Source organism: Hemiscyllium ocellatum (assembly GCF_020745735.1).
Source record: "Hemiscyllium ocellatum isolate sHemOce1 chromosome 27 unlocalized genomic scaffold, sHemOce1.pat.X.cur. SUPER_27_unloc_7, whole genome shotgun sequence".
In the NCBI taxonomy this organism is placed as follows: Eukaryota; Metazoa; Chordata; class Chondrichthyes; order Orectolobiformes; family Hemiscylliidae; genus Hemiscyllium; species Hemiscyllium ocellatum.
Genome location: NW_026867516.1, coordinates 215,869 through 230,770, shown reverse-complemented (window position 1 = coordinate 230,770; position 14,902 = coordinate 215,869). Strand labels below are relative to the sequence as shown.

General features: G+C 46.7%; 1 protein-coding gene and 2 non-coding genes across 3 annotated transcripts in view; 1 reads left to right on the top strand and 2 right to left on the bottom strand.

Annotated features, from left to right (window-relative positions):
- LOC132808533 (gastrula zinc finger protein XlCGF7.1-like) overlaps positions 1–14,902 on the bottom strand; it is a 218,418-nt gene that overhangs the window by 87,234 nt on the left and 116,282 nt on the right. The gene's annotated exons all lie outside the window — the stretch shown is intronic.
- On the bottom strand, positions 5,857–5,928 carry trnam-cau (transfer RNA methionine (anticodon CAU)). The gene has a single exon. It is a non-coding gene; the product is annotated as a tRNA-Met (tRNA).
- On the top strand, positions 13,215–13,286 carry trnae-cuc (transfer RNA glutamic acid (anticodon CUC)). The gene has a single exon. It is a non-coding gene; the product is annotated as a tRNA-Glu (tRNA).

Below are 14,902 nucleotides of genomic sequence, written 5' to 3'. Positions count from 1 at the left end.
AGTGCAGAAATCTTCTGTGGCTATCCCCGTTTCAAACAAGTATACTGGTTTGGAAAATGTATGGGGTGATGGACTCCCAGGGGAACGTGGCATGAACAGCCAAGTTTCTGGTATTGAGACTGGCTCTAATGTAATGAGGGGCATGCTGGGGTCCAAGTGTTCGATTGTGACAGGGGACCCTCTAGTCAGATGCACAGACAGACATTTCTGCAGCCAGCAGCGAATAATCAGAATGGTGTGTTGCCTCCCTCGTGCCAGGATCAAGGATGTCTCAGAGAGGATGCAGAATGCTGCGAAAGGGGAGAGGGACAAGCAGGTCGTCATTGTACACACTGGAACCAACGACATCGGAAGGGAAAAAGATGAGATTCTGAAGGGTCAAAGAAAATTACGCAGGAATTGAAATAAGAAGGTCCTCGAGGGTCATAATATCTGGGTTACTCTCGGTGCTATGAGCTAGTGAGGGTAGGAATAGGAGGATAGAGAAGATGAATGTATGACTGAGGACCTTGTGCAGGGGAGAAGGGCTCACATTTTTGGATTGTTGGAATCTCTTCTGGGGTAGAAGTGACGTGTACAAGAAGGACAGATTGCACCTGAATTGGAAGGGGACTAATATACTGACAGGGAGATTTGTGAGAGCTGCTCATGAGGTTTTAAACTAGTTAGGCGGGAATAGTGAGGAAAGAGATCAACCTGAGACTGGTACAATTGGGAAAAGGAGTGAGTCAAGCAGTCAGGGTAGGTAGGGACAAAGCAGAGAACAAGTTAGGATTGGTAAATTAAACTGAATTTACTTCAATGGAAGAGGCCTAACATGAAATGCAGATGAAGTCAGGGCATGGGATATGACAGCAATCACAGAAACGTGGCTCAGTGATGGACAGGACTGGGAGCTTAATGTTCCACAATACAAATGCTATAGGAAGGGTAGAAAAGGGGGCAGGCGAGGTGGGGAGTGGTGTTTTTGATAAGGGTTGGTATTACAGCTGTATTTAAGCAGAATATTCTTGGGAATATATCCAGGAAAGTTATTTGGGTGGAACTGAAATGAGAGGGATAATCACCTTATTTGGATGGTATTATATACCCCCCCTAAGAGTCAGCGGGAAATTGAGAAACAGATTTGTAAGGAGATTTCAGTTATCAATAAGAATAATACGGTGGTTATGGTGGAGGTCTTTACATCTTTGCCCCCTCACATTAAACTAATGTCCTCTAGTTCTTGACTCCCCCGCCCCAGGAAAAGACTTTGTCTAATTTACCCTGTCCATGATTTTATAAACTTCTACACAGTTACCCCTTAGCCTCTGATGCTCCAGAGAAAATAGCTCCATTCTCTTCAGCCTCTCCCTATAGCTCAAACCCTCCAACCCTGGCAATATCCTTGTTCATCCTTTCTGAACGTGACCTCCCAACTCCTATACTCAACACTCTAACCAATAAAGGAAAGCATACCTTCTTCACTATCCTATCTACCTGCAACTCCACTTTTAAGGAGCTATGAACCTGCACTCCAAGGTCTCTTTGTTCAGTAACACTCCCCTGGACCTTACCATTAAATGTATAAGTCCTGCTCTGATTTGCTTTTCCAAAAATGCAGCCCCTCACATTTATCTAAATTGAACTCAATCTGCCACTCCTCAGCCATTGGCCCATCTGATCAAGATCCCGTTGTAAATTTGAGGTAACCTTGCTCGCTGTCCACTACACCTCCAATTTTGGTGTCATCTGCAAACTCACTAACTATACCTCCTATGTTCACATCAAAATAATTTACGTAAATTATGAAAAGTAGTGAATCCAGCACCGATCCTTGTGGCACTCCACTGGTCACAGTCCTCAACTCTGAAAATCTACCCTCCACCACCACCCTCTGTCTTCTAGCTTTGAGCAAGTTCTCCTTGTGTTCCATGAGATCTAACCTCGGACACCTTACTGAAGTCCACATGGATCACGTCCACCACTCTATCCTTATCAATCCTCTTTTGTTACTTCTTCAAAAAACTCAATCAAGGTCATGAGACATGATTTTCCATGCGCAAAGCCATGTTGACTATCCCTAATCAGTCCTTGCCTTTCCAAATGTGTAAATACTGTCCCTCAGGATTCCTTCCAACAACTTGCCCACCACCAACATCAGGCTTATTGGTCTATAGTTCCCTGGCTTGTCCTTACTGCCCTTCTTAAACAGTGGCACCATGTTAGCCAACCTCAGTCTTCTGGCACATTTTGTTTCTACTTGCAAGCTGTGCTGGTGGAAGGCAGAGCCCATTCGCTCTTCTGCTCTCTCTCACTATCACATGGGGGAGGAGACGTCATTGACACGAATGCATCAAATGACAGCTTTGAACTTGTTCCAAAGGTCTGTTATCGGAGAAATGGCAAGGTGATGTGCTATCGGGACAGACAGAAATGGACACCGGGGAGTCTTCCCTCAGGTAAATTGATACGAGTGCCTTCTTGTGCAGCCTGTTTGGTGTTCAGAATTTGCCTTGACACAGCAATCCTGCAGAAAGTATTTTATTACACAGGCGTCTGTTTCTTTACCGCAGGAAATGGACAAAAACAGCAAGTCATGTGTTTCAACTTCACCAGTTCATTACCATCTGAGAGAAGAGGTTTCACACTTGAGGTCAGAACACACCGACAGAAGAGGACAAGACAACTCAGAGCTCCACAAGGGTGTCAGCGCAACTGTGTAAATCTGACCCGAACCACTCCCTGCACGAAAACGTTCTTCATAATGTCATTTTACCTTCCTTTCCTCAAGACTCTGCCTAATTGTTGGCGATCCTTTCAGACGTGGTACCATTTTCACTGTATTATTTTCTCTGTCTAGATCCCTCATGTCTTGGAAAACGTCAACTGGGCCAGATTTCAAACTTCTGTTCTCCAAGGAGAACTGTCCCAACTTTCCAATCTGCCTTCATTATTGACATTCCTCATACACGGCACAATTCACGACAACCTGTCCAGCGCTATCTCCAATCACATCAATTCCCCTCTTCCTGAAATTTCACTCTCAGATTTGAGCAATAACGCAGCTGGAGGATTCATTCAGACTCGGATTGTGTGGGCGAACAATCTGCAATACCTGTTCTAACTATGAACAAGAGTTTCCCTTCGCTGTGTTCGCTGCATTGGTAATTCAGCCCCATCCCCCTACTTCTGTCAGTCCTATCTCGTATAACGAAGATGCTTTTGTGGAAAAGTGATGTAGCACTTTTGCTCTTCTGCTGTCTCTCTCTCTGAATCCCTTGGGTGAGAGGTGTCAGTTTCACTAAACAGGCCTTGATTTTGTGGTTGCCTGCCACTTTAACACACCTCCCTGTTTCCGGGCCAACATCTCTGTCTCAGGCTTGCAGCAGTGTTCTAGCTCCAGATTAAAGAACAACGCCTCAATTTCCACTTGGAGACCTCACAGCCCTCCGGTCTTCAATATCGAGTTCCATAACTTTAGGGCCTGAACTCCCCCATGTCCTTGACCCCTACCACACAAACGACTCCTTGTTATCACCTCGTCTGCTATGACACACTACGAATTGTGAGCCACGAACAGTCTCCATGAGCAGCTATTCGCCCTCTCACGCGGATCGTTATTCACTCCTACGTCCTTCCTATTGTTCTCTCCCTGAGCTGGCGGCAAACACAGCAATGTACGTTGGAGACTCTGAGCCAGCTGAAACTTGCTCACTATGAAATCCGTTTGCGATTGCTCTAAGAATTGCAAGCAACAAAGAGTTTCTCGAACAGCTCCTTCTCATTCAGTCTCCCTGCTGCTGTTTGTCACGTCCCCAGGAACCGGGCTCTCTCCACTGGCAGATAATTCAACCATTTTGTTTTGAAACTCTTCTATGACACCCGAGCGGCCAGTGACAAGCATTGCCCTCCTCACCATAGGATACAGAGAACAGGAGAATACCACGCAGAACTCCACGAGTGTATCAACTCGACTGTGCACATTGGGCCAGTATATCACTGTGAAATATTTATGCCCAAGCTCTTTTCGGAAGCAGATGAGAAGGCGAGGTGCAGAACAGAGCGCTGTTATACGGGAAAGCTGCTCAAGACGACACTGAGTGAATAGGAGAGAATGGGTTATGGTCCCAACACGCACCCGTTGTGCCGGGGGTTACACTTCGGGTCCACTTTTCCTTTACTCGCAACACCCCACACCCACGTCCCATAGTGCCAAGTCGCTTTCGCCAGCAATCGCCGAATATGTGACACCTGCCCATTTACCTGCTCCCACCTGAATATCCGAGGGCTCAAACATACCTGCCAGGTGAAGCAGCACTTTTGCCACAACCTAGTGCACTGCATTCGCTGCTCACAGTGTCGTTTCCCCAATGTAGCAAGAAGCATAAACTGGGTGACTGCTTCGCAGAACATCCCGGTTCTGCCCGCAGGAAAAAGGCCCTGACCTTGCGGTTGCCTGCCACTTTAACACATCACCCTGGTCCCTGACCAACATCTCTGTCTCAGGCTTGCAGCAGTGTTCTAGCTCCAGATGAAAGAACAACACCTCATTTTCCACTTGGAGAACTTACAGCCCTGCGGCCTTCAATATCGAGTTGCATGATGTTAGGGCCTGAACTCCCCCATGTCCTTGACCCCTACCACACAAACGACTCCTTGTTATCACCTCGTCTGCTATGACACACTACGTATTGTTAGCCACTAACAGTCTCCATGAGCAGTTATTCGCCCTCTCACGCGGATCGTTATTCACTCCTACGTCCTTCCTATTGTTCTCTCTCCCTGTGCTGGCGGCAAACACAGCAATGTACATTGGAGACTCTGAGCCAGCTGAAACTTGCTCAGTGTGAAGTACATTCCACATTGCTCCAAGAATTGCAAGCAGCAAAGCGTTTCCAGAACTTCTGCTTGTCATTCTGTCCCCGGGGCGCTGATGTTTGTCTCATCCCCAGGAACTGGACTATCTCCACTGCTCGATAATTAAACCAGTTTATTTCTACTTGCACGTTGTTCTCTCTCTCTCTCTCTGAAAACCTTGGGGTGAGAGGTGTCAGTTGCATTAATGCGGGGAACATGAACAACTTTGATTGTGAACTTTCTCCAAAGGTCTGTTATCGGAGAGATAGAAAGATGCTGTGCTGGCAGGACAGAAAGAAATGGACACCGAGGACTCTTCGCCCAGGTAAATTCACATTGTTGTGCATCCTTGTTGGTGTTCAGAAATCGTCTTCACGCGGCAATCTTACGGAAAGTCTATTGCAAAGTGGGCATCGCTTTCTTTGCTGCGACCGCGCAGCAGTTAACATCTGAGCCCCAAGTGTCGCAGATGAAGAGAATCCGAGTGAAACCTTCACTCACTGAGAGTCCTCCCCACGGTCCTGAGCTGAGGGACTGCAGGCAGTCCAACACTGAAGACAGAGACAGGCAGTGGGACGGCATAAACAGGTAGCACCTTCCTCGCGCAGACACAAGCCGTTCAGCCCGTCGAGTCCACGGCGACTGCCTGTCTCTCTCTCTCTCTCTGAGGTTATTCACAATCGGTGGTATCCGTCCTAATAGTGGGGGAACTGTGTCTGAGTCGTGATGCGGTTTTTGACATGCTTGTCATTCACGTCTGAACCAGGGTGGCGAATTACTGCAGGGAATGGACGAAAATGCAAGGCATTTGTTTCAACTTGACCAGCTCATTGGCATCGCAGAGAACTGGTTTCGCGATTCAGTTCAGAGGAAACCGCCGAAGAACAGAATGCCACTGCGACTTCTAAAAGCACGCCCCTTGAATGGAGTGGAGTTGGCGAGTGCACGGATATGCTACATGCCATTCAGAAGACAGCGCCGATCCAAAGGAAAACAGCTCGAGGTAGCATTGAACAATAGCAGAGGATGGTTTCGATCCATCGACCTCTGGGTTATGGGCCCAGCACGCTCCCGCTGCGCCACTCTGCTGCCACGCTCTGACCGCGGTCCACAGAGCACTTCAGGTTTTCATCTGGCACGCGGCATGCACGTTCGAGACTGATGTCAAAGACCTCCGCTGCTGTCATGTGATATGCTGTTTCGCAGACGTACGGAGGCTGTGTAAATAGAAACGTTTTTACTAAATTCCCACATTCTGTTGGTCGAACTGTGATTTCACGCTGAATCACAACATGTGTCGCAGAGCAGACGGAGGCCATGCGGCCCACCTTCGTTCCGCTGGTTCTATACTTAAGTCAACGTGTGTCTCTATTCGTTTCATTCTCTCGCCTTCTCAGCGTAAATCTGCACATCTGAACGTGACCACCGAATTCCCTTTTGTGTTCATTGACTCTTCCTCTTTGTCAATGTCAGACAGGGACTTACTGACCCTAGTCACTCCCTGTACGAAAACGTTCTTCCACCGGTGACTTTAAAATTCTGCCGAATTGTTGTGGATCCTTTCAGGTGGGGGAGCATTTTCACAACATTATTTCCTGTTTCTAGGTCCCTCATGACTTGGAAAATTTCGTTTCTCCGAGGAGAGCTGTCCCAATTTTCCAATCTACCTTGATTGCTGACATTCCCGAAACACCGCACAGCTCACGTCAACCTGTTCGACACTACCTCCAACCATTTCACTTCCCTGTTTTCTGCCTTGTCCGTACTCCAGACAGCCCAACCTCGTTTCACCAAGGTGCTTTTTGAGAAAATTAATCAGGCAGTTTTGCCCAAGTCTAGTTTTTGAGAGACCGCAGGCTCCTCTGGGATTTGAACCCGGGACCTCTCGCAACTCATCGCAATAAAGCACTCTAAGCAAGAATCATACGCCTAGACCAATGAGCCAGAGAGCCGGCGCGCGATGAATGCCCCACACCGCTCGAGTGACCTGAGACGTGCTCACTATGAAATACATTTGAGGTTTCTCGAACAGTTGCTTCTCATTCAGTCTCCCTGCTGCTGTTTGTCACGTCCCCAGGAACCGGGCTCTCTCCACTGGCAGATAATTCAACCATTTTGTTTTGAAACGCTTCTTTGACACCCGAGCGGCCAGTGACCAGCTGATTGGCATCGCAGAGAACTGGTTTTGCGATTTAGTTCAGAGTAAACCGACGAAGAACAGAATGCCACTAAGACCTCTAAAACCACGCCACTTGAATGGAGTGGATTTGGCGAGTGCATCGACATGCCACATGCCATTCGGGTAAGTCGATGCAAATGCAGCTTGCAGAAGAGAGCACCGATCCAAAGGAAAGCAGCTCGACGTGTGATTGAACAATAGCAGAAGATGGTTTCGATCTTTCGACCTCTGGGTTGTGGGTCCAGCATCAGTGGAGACCGCATCAGGAGCAATGGATACAGGAAATGATGTGTGTGGAAGTGCAGGTGAATCTATGATGGATGTAGAAGTCTCCTCCAGGGCATTGGACAGAGGTAAGAGGGGAGCTGTGGGCGCAGGTTTTCCAATTCTTGCAGTGGTGACAGATGGTGCTAATATTGGAGAGTGGGTTGGGTTTGGAAGTGGATAGGATACGCTGGAGGACATCATCGACCATATTGGAGTGGAAATTATGGTCTGTGAAGAAAGAGGCCATCTGGTGTGTTCTGTGGTGGAACTGGTCCTTCTGGGAGGAGATGTGGTGGAGGCGGAAGAATTGGGAATAAAGGATAGCGTTTTTACACGAGGCAGGATGGGAGAAGGTGTAGTCCAGGTAGTTGTGGGAGTTGGTGGGTTTGCAGAAGATGTCCGTGTTGAATCGGTCACCGTTAATGGAGAGGGAGAGGTCAAGGAAAGGGAGGGAGGTGTCTGAAATGGTCCAGGTGAACTTGAGGTCAAGGCGGAATGTGTTGGTGAAATTGATGAAGTGTTCAACCTCCTCGTGGGAGCACGAGGTGGCACCGATACAGTCATCAATGTAGCTGCGGAAGACTGACTTTTCTGTGTACCCGACGAAGAGACAGGTATAGCTGGTGCCCACGCCTGTGCCCATGGCTACCCCTTTGGTCTGGCAGAAGTGGGAGGATTCAAAGCATAAATTATTGAGGGTGAGACCCAGTTCAGCCAAATGAATGAGTGTGTCATTGGAGGGGTACTAGAGGGGACTCCAGGAGACGAAGAAATTTGAAGGCCTTGGAGCCTCAGTGCCAGCCAGTGATGTCCATGTATTTTAAACTGCCTGTCTCGTCTTGGTCAACCGCCCTCGCATCATAAAGACCATTGTGGGCTGTGACTGGAGATTGACCAATTGGAATTCCTGGAGGACCGGAAGGTTGTTCAGTCTTCCTGTCAAGCAGAACCCCCTATTGTCTGATTGCAGAAGTTGGACCATGAGTTCCTGAAGCTGCTGCTGCTGCGCCTCTATCTCTGAATGAAGATTGAGCTTCACCCCAGACTGCAACTTCCTTCTTCTGTATGATATCTGTGAGTACCACACACTCTTTTCTCACCCTCTCCTTTTCCTTTTATTTTCACATTCTGAGGTTAACTTGTTGACTTTGCAGGAGATGAAAGTGGGGTAGAGTTTAGAGGATGAGACGGCTTGTTCCAGCTGCTCATGGTATTGGTGAGACCAGAGCTCAAATATTCTGTGCATTTCTGGGTCATTTCCTTCAGGAGGGAATTGGAAGTAGTTCAGAGAAGGTTCACTCGACTGATTCCTGGCATGAAGAGGATTGTCTTATGAAGAGAGGTTGAGCAGATTGGGTAAGCAGTCACTGGCTTTGAGAAAAATGAGGGGTAACATCATTTTAAACCAATAAAACTCTCAGGGTCGTCTCATCAACACAGGTTCTGATAAAATGCTTCCTAGTCAGAAAGTCTAGAGCTCACTTACACAGATTACAAATCAGGGCTCTCCCAATAACAGGCAGAAATGATGGATTTATTCTCTTGTTAATGTGTGGATTGCTTCCCCACAGAGAATAATGGAGACTGGCCCATGGAATGTCTTCAAGGCTGAATTGAACATAACTTTGAGTGACAGGGATATGAAAGGTTATAGACAGCAGGCAGGAAATGGAGTTAAGGCTACAGCAGCACAGACATGATCTTGTGGAATTGCAGAGCAAGCCCCATGAGCTGAATGGCCCACTCCTGTCCCAGTCTCTTCCAGCCTGTGTCCAGGGCAGGAGTAGGCGAGCATAGATCTGTCAGTCAACATTTTTCTGCATTTTTAGGAGAACGGGAATGAGGGTGATAATAGCTACAGCAGAGTAAGAATGGAGGGAGACTGCAGCATTAAGATTCAGATTTTTTAGGGAAGGAGAAAAGAAAGAATGTTCCACAGAAACCAGAATTGTCTGTTTTGAATTTCTATACTGTGTAGACAGCAATGTCTTCTATAATCTCCTTTTACTGGATACGGGAAAGAGAGGATTTACAGCCAGAAATCTCAAAACAAGGTCTGATAGGGACAAACAATTCATTGGCACGGGAATATCATCGACCTTTGAATCTAGTAGAATTTTTAAAAATTTCTCTCTTGTCCCGTCTACTTCACAAGGTTTCAAACATCAGTGAGACTAAGGTATGCATACCTGAGTGAGAGTGTTCCAATGAACTGAGTGTGGGAAGAACTTTAAGCGGGTACACAGCTTGAAATAGCAACACCCCATTTGCAGCAGCAATACATGCAACACGTTCTGTACATGAGTGGTCTTTCAACCGATTGTCAAAGTTGGAGAGAGACAAGGATTCCCACATCATGGAGAAATCGTGGGAGCAAAGCAATATCTTCGCCCTTTCCATTCCTCATCCTGGGAGGGAGGGAGAGAGGGAGGAAACACTATTCACTTTTTGCAACTGAAGTGAATCCAGGGAGGGAGCAGACTCTGCAAAGGTGTCAGATGCTCTCTGTTCGTCTTAACGGTATATTATTTTTTCCCCCTCAGTTTGACACGTTTATTTAAATACAATTTGCATTATGGAAAAAGATTGCTTCTTTCCTCATGTTCAGAATTAAAAGGGTAATTACTCATGGAGCAGAATCTAAGGGATTGGCACGTTGATATAAAATGTAGACATATGTTGCTTCATATGGTGTATATATGATATTATTCACTTTCGTAAAAGCTTTGTGGCTATTATTTTTCACATTCTAATATAGCCCTGAAGTTATATTCTGTATTTCGTATCATCTTTTTTTATTGAATAGGACAGCAGAAAGTCATTCAGCAACTTCACTGGTTTGTTTTTCTCATGTAGCCTTGACATTTCATTTTCATTGTCCTTGATTCCTCCCACAATATCTCCTGCATATAAACCGACATTTTCCCAGTCACCATCAGTTCTGTGGAAGGGTCACATGCAACTCCTGTTTTTTTGTTTCTGATATACAGCATCCGCAATTCTTTCAGATTTTTATTGAGAGAGAGTTGGAAATTGTTTCGAGAGACAGAAAGAGAGGGGCGAGAGACAGAAGAGACATGAACTGTTGATCTCAGTTGTTACTCATAACATAAAATCATTGTAGTGCGATCACTTCCCTTAAACATGAATAGAGGCCACCCAGTGTTTGGGTAAATGCTCAGCTCCCCCCAGGGTGAGAATGAAAACACAAGCTGTTCATCACGGGGTTTAAACACACAGCCTCTTCGTTCAATTGGTGACAGTGCGATGTGAATAATGTCATACCGATGCTTTTACAACATAATCTGGAGATTACCAGTTGTGTGTTTCAATCTATCAGGAGGTCCCAGCTCCTCCTGTCATAGCAGAGTGACAGCGAGTTAATGTATGTTATTTGTTAACTTCCATGGCGCAGTTTCTCATTGGCCCTTTCGTTTCTTGGTCCAGAAAGAGTTATTGCTGACTCATGAAGTTATCAAAGTTCTGGAGCTTACAGGACCACACCACATTCCTCTCTGCCTCCCTCAGGAATAACGATTGCTCCTGAGATACTCGCAGTTCCTGACATTCCTTGGTATCCCCAAATACAATCCATATGTCAGGAAATCACTGGTGCTGCCCTGACACCAGATAGTCACTGTTGGAACAGAGGAATTATGGGGAGAAAATGAAGAAATCCGAAGTGCAAAGACACTTGGGAGTTCAAGTCCAGGATTTTCTCAATGTAAACTTGCAGGTTGAGTTGCACTTTCGCCTGCAACTGCCGCATGTGTGACACCAGCCCATTTACCTATTCCCTCCTCGCTATCTAAGGGGCCAAACTTACCTTCCAGGTGAAGCGGCATTTTACCTGCACTACCCACAACCCAGTCTACTGTATTTGCTGCTCACAATATGGGCTTATCTACATTGGGGAAAATGAAGCATAAACTAGGTGACTGCTGCACAGAACATCTACGTTCTGCCTGCAAAAAAGACCCTGAGCTTCCAGTTGCCTGCCAATTCCACACCCCACCCTGTTCCCTGACTAACATCTCTGTCTCAGGTTTGCTGTATTGTCCCAGCGAAGCTCAGCACCAGCAGAACGAAGAGCACCGAATATTCCACTTGGGGACCATACATCCCTCCGGTCCCAATATCGAATTCAATAATTCTAGGGCCTGAATTCCATAGTATCCTCGTCCCTAACACACACACCAAGCCTTGTTATCACATAGTCTGTCATTACATACTACCTATACTTAGCCACGAACAGTCTCCATTAACAGTTGTTCACCCTCCCACGCAGATCGTTATCAACGTCTTTTTCTGTCCATCAGTTCTTCCTTCGCTTTGGGCTCTGTCCTGATCTCCGCCTTCCTCCCACAATATCTCCTGCATATAAACCGACATTTTCCCAATCACCATCAGTTCTGTGGAAGGGTCACATGCAACTCCTGTTTTTTGTTTCTGATATACAGCATCCACAGTACACCAGAACTGCGAAAAGAGGAAGAGGAACACCTATACAAGGTATTCGCCAAAAACGGATACCCACGCAACTTCATCACCAGATGCCTAAGAGATAGACCACGGAACGAGGACATGCCACAACCAAAAGGACTAGCCACACTACCATATGTCAGGAGCGTCTCAGAACTGACAGCCAGACTACTGCGACCCTTAGGACTCATAACAGCACACAAGCCAACTTCCACACTCAGACAACAACTCACTAGAATAAAGGACCCAATAGCCAGCACGAGCCAAACTAACGTAGTTTACAAAATACCATGCAAGGACTGCACAAAACACTATATAGGACAAACAGGAAGACAGCTAACAATCCGCATCCATGAACATCAGCTAGCCACAAAACGACACGACCAGCTATCCCTAGCTATCCCTAGTAGCCATACACTCAGACAACCAGGAACATGAATTTGACTGGGAAAACACGACCATCATAGGACAAGCCAGACAGAGAACAGCCAGGGAATTCCTAGAGGCATGGCATTCATCCACAAACTCCATCAACAGACACATAGACCTGGACCCCATATACAAACCACTACAGCTGAAACTGACACCCGGAAGCGGCAAGAACATTCATCAACAGACACATCGACCTGGACCCCACATACAAACTACTACAGCTGAAACTGACACCCGGAAGCGGCAAGAACAAACCAATATAAATACCGGAAGAAACATCAAAGCAGCGCTTCACACGAGGCTCCAACAGCACTGATGATGTTCCCTAGCCAGGGAACGAAACGTTTGCAGCAAAAACTTCCAGCTCGGCGAACAGAACCACAACAACGGACACCCGAGCTACAAATCTTCAACCAGACTTTAAAATTATCTTTATTCAACAGAAGGAGCGGCAACTACAGTCTGACGGCCCCTCTCCACAATAACGGTGAGCCTGAATTTTATAAACTGTGTCAGTAAAATCCAGTAAAACGAGTGAACAGTCCTCACTCTCTCGACGGAGCAGGTCGGGGCTGCTTGGCAGTGTCTGTTTGTAGACGCAGTTACGTGTGTTTTACAGTTTAAATTTAATTTTTTTTATCCATCAATGTAAGTTTTTGTGTCCATGGCTCCCGATGCGATCTCTATAACATTGGGGAGACTGGAGAGTCAAGTCACATCTGCGGGACTCTCCTGCGCGCATTTATAGGAAGAAAAACCTACCCAGGTTAGCTTGCACTACACCAGCTTCCGGGTCCGCTCCGCGCTTTTTTCCAATGAAGGCGCGCAGGAGCGTCCCGGAGATGTGACTTGACTCTAAGTCTCTCCAATGTTATAGAGATCGCATCGGGAGCAAGGGATACAAAAAATTACATTGATGGATGTACCGGTGAAAGTCTTCTTACTGCCGCAGCCCGGGTTCGATTCCCGGGCAGCGAGGCCATTTTCAGCAGAGAGAGACGGGGGATTCTGTCTCTCCCTGGTGGTCTAGTGGCTAGGATTTGGCGCTCTCACCGCCGCGGCCCGGGTTCGATTCCCGGTCGGGGAAGCAGTTTTCAGCTGGCCTACGGGCTGTTCATTCCTTTGAAATGCGCTTTACAGTAGTTTATTGATCTTCACCGTACCTGGGTGTTGCAGTGTGATGGAGCTCGTTGAAATGACATCCTGATGCAGATTTGTTTGCATGTGTGGGGATGATTGCTTCTGCAGCTACAAACGAGTGAACAGTCTTCACTCTCTCGACGGAGCAGGTCGGGGCTGCTTGGCAGTGTCTGTTTGTAGACGCGGTTACGTGTGTTTTACAGTTTAAATTTAATTTTTCTTGTGTCCCTTCATTCTACTTAAAGTTCAACAGCCCTCAAACCGAAATTCCCCAGGTACTTTTGGGAGAATTTCTTCCAGGTGTTCGCTAAATATATCTCTGAGAACTTTGTAAAGTTTGAACATTGTGAGTGTTGACATTTTGTACTTTTGCGCGAAATCACAGTTCGAAAAAAACAGAATGGCGCAACTTAGACAGAGTTTATACTTGCAGGACGGCGATATGTCTGCGGGTCCATGATGGGAGCATCACCCAGAAGGGAAACCATCTCTCCTATTCACTCAATGTCATCTTTAGCAGCTTTTCCGTATAACGGCGCACTGTTCAGCACCTCGCCTTTTCTTTTCTTTCCCAAAAAACTTTGACATAAATATTTCACATTGATACACTGGCCCAATGTGCACAATTGAGATGACACACTGGTGGAGGTCTGAGTGGTCTTCTGTTGTTCTCCGGACCCTATGTTGAGGAAGGCAATGCTTATCAAGGTTCACTCCGGTGTCAGAGAAAAGTTGCGAAACAAAACGGTTAAACTTTCTGCCAGTGGAGGGAGCCCGGTTTCTGGGTCCGGGACAAACAGCAGTAGGGAGACAGAATGAGAAGCAGCTGTTCGGGAAACTCTTTGCCGCTTGCAATTCTCAGAGCAATGTCAAATGTATTTCACACTGAGCAAGACTCAGCTGGTTAAAGAGGTGGAGCGGGGGTGCTTGTGTGCTCTCGGTGTGGCTCGTTGGTCTCGGGGTATGATTCTCGCTTTGGGTCTTCTACTACGTAGACTTGCGCGAAATCCTGAACGAGCCCGCGTTTCCTGACTTGTGCAAGAGTGCCCGGTTAACTTTCTCAAAAAGTACCTTCGCTAAAGTGTGGGCTTTTGCCCGAAACGTCGATTTTCCTGCTCCTCGGATGCTGCCTGAACTGCTGTGCTTTTCCAGGACCACTAATCCAGAATCTGGTTTCCAACATCTGCAGTCATTGTTTTTACCGCTTGGAGTACAAATTGGGCAGAAAGCAAGGAAGTGAAATGATGGAATATTGCGTTGACGTCAGTGGTGCCGTGTTTAAGGAATGTCAGCACTGAAGCAAGATTGGAAATTTGGGACAGCTCTCCTCGGAGAAGAGAAGTTTGAAATCTGGCCTGGTTGAAGCTTTCCAAGTCATGCAAAGTTTAGACAGAGAAAGTGATGTAGTCAAAATGCTCCCACGCCTGAAAGGATCGGCAACAATTCGGCAGAGTTTTAAAGTCATGAGGAAAAGAACTAAAAGTGACATTGGGAAGAACGCTTTCGTACAGGGAGTGGTTGCGTTCAGTAAATCCCTAACTGACACTGACAAAGAGACAGATT